The following is a 7,500-nucleotide window of genomic DNA, read 5'->3' on the forward strand; positions in this document are numbered from 1 at the left end:
CCCCCACCCCCCACCCTCCTCACCCACCCCACCCCACTGTTTGTCTACGGCGAGCGTGGGCTGAGCGTGTGTGTGGTCAAGTGAGAGTCGTCAACGGGGGCCAAGATCCATCGATTGGTTCACTCTTTCACTCTTCCTTCTAAATATAGGTCGCTTGGGGAAGGGAGAAGGGAGTGGGGAAGGAGGGGGGGAAGGGAGGAAGGGGGGTATATGTGAGGGGGAAGTGGGGGGTATATGTGAGGGGGAAGTGGGGAGGGAGGGAAGGGGGGGGAAGGGGGGAGGGGGGGAGGAGGAATATGTGAGGGGAAGGGAGCGGGGGTGAGGGGGAAGGTAGGAAGGGGGAGGAGGAATATGTGAGGGAGAAGGGAGGGGAAGGGAGGAAGGGGGAGGGGAATACGTGAGAGGGAAAGGAGGGGAAGGGAGGAGGAGGAATATGGGGGGGAGTGAGGGGAAGGAAGGAAGGGGAAAGAGGAAGTGAGGGGGGAGTGAGGGGAAGAGAGGAAGGGAGAAATGAGTAAGGGGGAAAGGAGAGGAAGGGAGGAAGGGGAAAGAGGAGGAATACGTGTGGGGGAAGTGAGGGGAAAGAGGGGAGAAAGAGAGGGTGATAATTCCTCTATTTAGGAGACATCAGCTGCTCTATTCTGGTGTTGGATGAGAGCGGTTTAGGTTGATATTTTTTTGTTTTTGTTTGTTCGTTTTTTGTGTGTTTGTCTTAGTAAGTGGGAGGTGATCTTGTTGTTTTTGTTATTTGTGAAATACGTAGGAGTGTGATTGTGTATTATTGTCTTGCTGTTTATTGTGTGATATATTCATCTACTGTTTACCTTTATATATATATATATAAACATATATATATATATATATACACATATATATAGATAGATATATATATATATTATACATATATATATATATATACATATATATAATACATATATATACATATATATAAACATAAATATATATATATACATATATATATATATACATATGTGTGTGTGTGTGTGTGTGTGTGTGTGTGTGTGTGTGTGTGTGTGTGTGTGTGTGTGTGTGTGTGTGTGTGTGTGTGTTGTGTGTGTGTGTGTGTGTGTGTGTGTGTGTGTGTGTGTGTGTGTGTGTGTGTGTGTGTACGTATGTGAGTTATTTGCACTATTTAATGATGTTTTATCATACTTCTATTGATTCTCTACCTAGCTGAGGTTTCTAAGTGTGACTTGAGAAAGAAAGTAGCTATATTAGTAACAGAACTAGGATTGTGAATGGTCAGATGTTTTATATATAAAGTTAATACACAGTATGTATGTTTTACAGCGGAGCCATTGGTGTGTACACGCCTAATCACACAGAGCAAATGCATAGGCCTATACGTAAAGCCTAACATCATTTCTTACTACTTTTGCGCGCCAGATATTACATGTAAAAGATTAAACCAATTGCGCACAAATAAATTTTATCTACGGAGAATTACGATGTTTTATATGTACTATCCCTAACCCACCCGATTCTTAAAGACAAGAAAATTTCAGAATCCTTAACTTGCGACGCCCAAAAGAAGAAAAAAAACATACCTGGCAACCTTAAAAAAATACAGAGTTAGATATTACATGTAAAAGAAATCAATTGCGCACAAATAAATTTTATCTACGGAGAATTACGCTGTATTTATATGTACTATCCCTAACTCACCCAATTCTTAAAGACAAGAAACTTTCAGAATCCTTAACTTGCGGCGCCCAGAAGAAAAAAAACATACCTGGCAACCTTTAAAAAATACAGAGCTAGATATTACATGTAAAAGATTAAACCAATTGCGCACAAATAAATTTTATCTACGGAGAATTACGCTGTATTTATATGTACTATCCCTAACTCACCCGATTCTTAAAGACAAGAAACTTTCAGAATCCTTAACTTGCGGCGCCCAGAAGAAAAAAAAAACTGGCAACCTTTAAAAAAAATACAGAGCTAGATATTACATGTAAAAGAAATCAATTGCGCACAAATAAATTTTATCTACGGAGAATTACGCTGTATTTATATGTACTATCCCTAACTCACCCAATGCTTAAAGACAAGAAACTTTCAGAATCCTTAACTTGCGGCGCCCAGAAGAAGAAGAAAAAAAACATACCTGGCAACCTTAAAGAATACAGAGCCAATCAAAAAGAAACTCCCCGATGGACAAACTTCATCGCATTTCTCCCTCGGAAACGCAAAAGACCTCAAAACCAACGCAAAAAACGACACCAAGTCATCACCCTGGAAGCCCAACGAACATACACACGTACACTCCCTCCAGCTGGGGGTGTAGAGATACGTCAGCACCTCCGCATCCTTCATGGCCATCCTCCACCACCATTACACCCTGTCCATCATCGTGGATCCCTCGTAGACACACCACAAGAATTACTAATATCTGATGATGATGACAGATCATGATAGATTGGTCCGTCGTGGATGCTTGCCTTGCGTTTTGGCGGAACTGTCCTCCTGCTCGCCCTAGCTCCTGACCCCTTAGCTCCTGGCCCCCTTAGCTTTTGGTCCACTTAGCTCTAGGTCCACTTAGCTTTTGGTCCCCTTAGCTTTTGGTCCCCTTAGCTTTTGGTCCCCTTAGCTTTTGGTCCCCTTAGCTTTTGGTCCCCTTAGCTTTTGGTCCACTTAGCTTTTGGTCCACTTAGCTTTTGGTCCACTTAGCTTTTGGTCCCCTTAGCTTTTGGTCCCCTTAGCTCCTGGCCCCCTTAGCTTTTGGTCCACTTAGCTTTTGGTCCACATAGCTTTTGGTCCACTTAGCTCTTGGTCGACTTAGCTTTTGGTCCACTTAGCTTTTGGTTCACATAGCTTTTGGTCCACTTAGCTCCTGGTCCCCTTAGCTTTTGGTCCACTTAGCTTTTGGTCCACATAGCTTTTGGTCCACTTAGCTCTTGGTCGACTTAGCTTTTGGTCCACTTAGCTTTTGGTTCACATAGCTTTTGGTCCACTTAGCTCTTGGTCCACTTAGCTTTTGGTCCACTTAGCTTTTGGTCCACTTAGCTTTTGGTCCACTTAGCTTTTGGTCCACTTAGCTTTTGGTCCACATAGCTTTTGGTCCACTTAGCTCTTGGTCCACTTAGCTTTTGGTCCCCTTAGTTCCTGGTCCACTTAGCTCCTGGTCCCTTAGCTTTTGGTCCACTTAGTTCCTGGTCCCCCTAGTTCCTGGTCCCCTTAGCTTTTGGTCCACTTAGCTCCTGACCCCTTAGCTTTTGGTCCCCTTAGCTCCTGGTCCCCTTAGCTTTTGGTCCACTTAGCTCCTGACCCCTTAGCTCCTGGTCCCCTTAGCTTTTGGTCCCCTTAGCTCCTGGTCCTCTTAGTTCCTGGTCCCCTTAGCTTTTGGTCCCCTTAGCTTTTGGTCCCCTTACTCCTGACCCCTTAGTTCCTGGTCCCCATAGCTTTTGGTCCCCTTAGCACCTGGTCCCCTTAGTTCCTGGTCCCCTTAGCTCTTGGTCCACTTAGCTTTTGGTCCCCTTAGCTTTTGGTCACCTTAGCTCCTGGTCCCCTTAGTTCCTGGTCCCCTTAGCTCTTGGTCCACTTAGCTTTTGGTCCCCTTAGCTTTTGGTCACCTTAGCTCCTGGTCCCCTTAGCTTTTGGTCCCCTTAGTTTCTGGTCCCCTTAGTTCCTGGTCCCTTAGCTTTTGGTCCCCTTAGTTCCTGGTCCCCTTAGTTTCTGGTCCACTTAGCCCCTGGTCCCCTTAACTTTTGGTCCCCTTAGCTCTTGGTCCACTTAGCTTTTGGTCCACTTAGCTTTTGGTCCACTTAGCTTTTGGTCCACTTAGCTCCTGGTCCCTTAACTCCTGGTCCCCTTAGCTTTTGGTCCCATTAGTTCCTGGTCCCCTTAGCTTTTGGTCCCCTTAGCTCCTGGTCCCTTAGCTTTTGGTCCACTTAGCTCCTGGTCCCTTAGCTTTTGGTCCCTTAGTTCCTGGTCCCCTTAGCTCCTGACCCCTTAGTTCCTGGTCCCCTTAGTTTTTGGTCCACTTAGCTCCTGGTCCCTTAGCTTTTGGTCCCCTTAGTTTCTGGTCCCCTTAGCTTTTGGTCCCCTTACTCCTGACCCCTTAGCTCCTGGTCCCTTAGCTCCTGGTCCCCTTAGCTCCTGGATCCCTTAGCTCCTGGTCCACTTAGCTTTTGGTCCCCTTAGTTCCTGGTCCCCTTAGCTCCTGGTCCCCTTAGCTTTTGGTCCTCTTATCTCCTAGTCCCTTTAATTCCTGGTCCCCTTAGCTTTTGGTCCCCTTAGCTCCTGGTCCCCTTAGTTCCTGGTCCCCTTAGCTTTTGATCCCTAACCCCTATCTCTAGTCCCCGGCCTCTAGTCCCTGGCCTGTAGTCCTTAGCCCTAGCCCAAGCCTTTTGTCCTTGCGTAAAAAGAAGAGAAAGATTAGAAAGAGAGAAGAGGAAGATCAGAAAGAAAAAGAGGAGGATCAGAAAGAAAAGAAGGAGGATCAGAAAGAGAGAAGAGGAGGATCAGAAAGAAAGAAGAGGAGGATTAGAAAGAGAGAAGAGGAGGATTAGAAAGAGAGAAGAGGAGGATTAGAAAGAGAGAAGAGGAGGTTCAGAAAGAAAAAGAGGAGGATCAGAAAGAGAGAAGAGGAGGATTAGAAAGAGAGAAGAGGAGGATTAGAAAGAGAGAAGAGGAGGATTAGAAAGAGAGAAGAGAGGAGTAGAAAGAGAGAAGAGGAGGTTCAGAAAGAAAAAGAGGAGGATCAGAAAGAGAGAAGAGGAGGATTAGAAAGAGAGAAGAGGAGGATTAGAAAGAGAGAAGAGGAGGATTAGAAAGAGAGAAGAGAGGATTAGAAAGAGAGAAGAGGAGGATTAGAAAGAGAGAAGAGAGGATTAGAAAGAGAGAAGAGGAGGTTCAGAAAGAAAAAGAGGAGGATCAGAAAGAGAGAAGAGGAGGATTAGAAAGAGAGAAGAGGAGGATTAGAAAGAGAGAAGAGGAGGATTAGAAAGAGAGAAGAGAGGATTAGAAAGAGAGAAGAGGAGGTTCAGAAAGAAAAAGAGGAGGATCAGAAAGAGAGAAGAGGAGGGTTAGAAAGAGAGAAGAGGAGGTTCAGAAAGAAAAAGAGGAGGATCAGAAAGAGAGAAGAGGAGGATTAGAAAGAGAGAAGAGGAGGATTAGAAAGAGAGAAGAGGAGGATTAGAAAGAGAGAAGAGGAGGATTAGAAAGAGAGAAGAGAGGATTAGAAAGAGAGAAGAGGAGGTTCAGAAAGAAAAAGAGGAGGATCAGAAAGAGAGAAGTGGAGGACTAGAAAGAGAGAAGAGGCGGTCCAGAAAGAAAAAGAGGAGGACCAGAAAGAGAGAAGAGGAGGATTAGAAAGAGAGAAGAGGAGGATTAGAAAAAGAGAAGAGGAGGTTTAGAAAGAGAGAAGAGGAGGATTAGAAAGAGAGAAGAGGAGGTTCAGAAAGAAAAAGAGGAGGATCAGAAAGAGAGAAGAGGAGGATCAGAAAGAAAGAAGAGGAGGATTAGAAAGAGAGAAGAGGAGGTTCAGAAAGAAAAAGAGGAGGATCAGAAAGAGAGAAGAGGAAGATCAGAAAGAGAGAAGAGGAGGTTCAGAAAGAAAAAGAGGAGGATCAGAAAGAGAGAAGAGGAAGATCAGAAAGAGAGAAGAGGAGGTTCAGAAAGAAAAAGAGGAGGATCAGAAAGAAAGAAGAGGAGGATTAGAAAGAGAGAAGAGGAGGGTCAGAAAGAGAGAAGAGGAGGATCAGAAAGAAAGAAGAGGAGGATTAGAAAGAAAAAGAGGAGGATCAGAAAGAAAAAGAGGAGGATTAGAAAGAGAGAAGAGGAAGATCAGAAAGAGAGAAGAGGAGGATTAGAAAGAAAAAGAGGAGGATCAGAAAGAAAGAAGAGGAGGATTAGAAAGAAAAAGAGGAGGATCAGAAAGAGAGAAGAGGAGGATCAGAAAGAGAGAAGAGGAGGATCAGAAAGAAAGAAGAGGAGGATTAGAAAGGAAAAAAGGAGGATCAGAAAGAGAGAAGAGGAGGATCAGAAAGAAAGAAGAGGAGGATTAGAAAGAGAGAAGAGGAGGATTAGAAAGAGAGAAGAGGAGGATTAGAAAGAGAGAAGAGGAGGTTCAGAAAGAAAAAGAGGAGGATCAGAAAGAGAGAAGAGGAGGATTAGAAAGAGAGAAGAGGAGGATTAGAAAGAGAGAAGAGGAGGTTCAGAAAGAAAAAGAGGAGGATCAGAAAGAGAGAAGAAGAGGATCAGAAAGAAAGAAGAGGAGGATTAGAAAGAATGGAAAGGGGAATCAGAAACTGCGTATGAAAGAAAGAAAAATAGGTCGAGGGCATAACCATTGTTGGACGTGGTGGAAAAGGGATCAAAGTCTGGATTTTGAAAGCAGTGTGAATTCAATCCTGGATTTTGAAAGCAGTGTGAATTCAATCCTGGATTTTGAAAGCAGTGTGAATTCAATCCTGGATTTTGAAAGCAGTGTGAATTCAATCCTGGATTTTGAAAGCAGTGTGAATTCAATCCTGGATTTTGAAAGCAGTGTAAGTTTAAGTCTCGATTTTGAAACCAGCATGTATTAAAATCTAGCTTAAAAAAAATTCTAACGACTTTCACAACTCCCCCATTACATAAGCGTATAAAGAATCATTAAACAAAAATCAACCTCCAACATCTTGAAAAAAAAAGATGTCTAGACGCTGATTTTCACTCGCACTTTGCTCTCTAAGATCCAACCCTCAATATGTTTCCCTAAAACACGTCCCAAAAGCCGCGTCCGTTGTAGATAGAGGTTGTTCGCCAAAGCTTCCATGAGAGGACGTCGCCTTTGAGGTGTATTAAAGAAGAAGGGACGGCGAGACAGCGTTGTTCATGCAGCACCTGATCCCCTGTACTGCGGCCCCTTGAGCTGGAGCGTTTGGAATCGGATGTAATCGGGGGAGCACGGACGTAAATAAGATTATGTGAATAATAAGATTTGGTAATAGGAATGATAAAGTAGTAATAAGGTGGGAGTGATAATGATAATGATATTAGTAATGATGATGTTTAATTATTATCATCGTTATTATCATTATTGCTATTATTATCATTATCATAAATTTTCTCCCATCGGGTTTATTTATCTTTGAAAGGCATTTGAGCTTAAGGAATGGAACTCTTGTTGAAATTTGAGCATTTCGACCTAAACTCACCGATCTAAATGCATATACACTTACAGCCCATATTTCTAACGAATTCTTTGTTAACACAATGATAGTGACAAGCAAAAGAAGAAAAATAAAATAATAACGAAACTAATGAATAGAGAAATACAAAAATACAAAAAGGCACGGAAATACTAGAAACAGACAAATGAATAGATGGATAGGGAGATAGATAGATAGTAAGAGAGAAAGATAAATGGATGGATGGATAGAGAGAAAGATAGGTTGATGGATGGATTGATAAAGAGAAAGATATATAGATGGATGGATAGAGAGAAAGATAAGTAGATGGATGGATAAATAGACAGATAGATACGTAGAT

Source organism: Penaeus vannamei, chromosome 42 (assembly GCF_042767895.1).
Source record: "Penaeus vannamei isolate JL-2024 chromosome 42, ASM4276789v1, whole genome shotgun sequence".
Classification (NCBI taxonomy): Eukaryota; Metazoa; Arthropoda; class Malacostraca; order Decapoda; family Penaeidae; genus Penaeus; species Penaeus vannamei.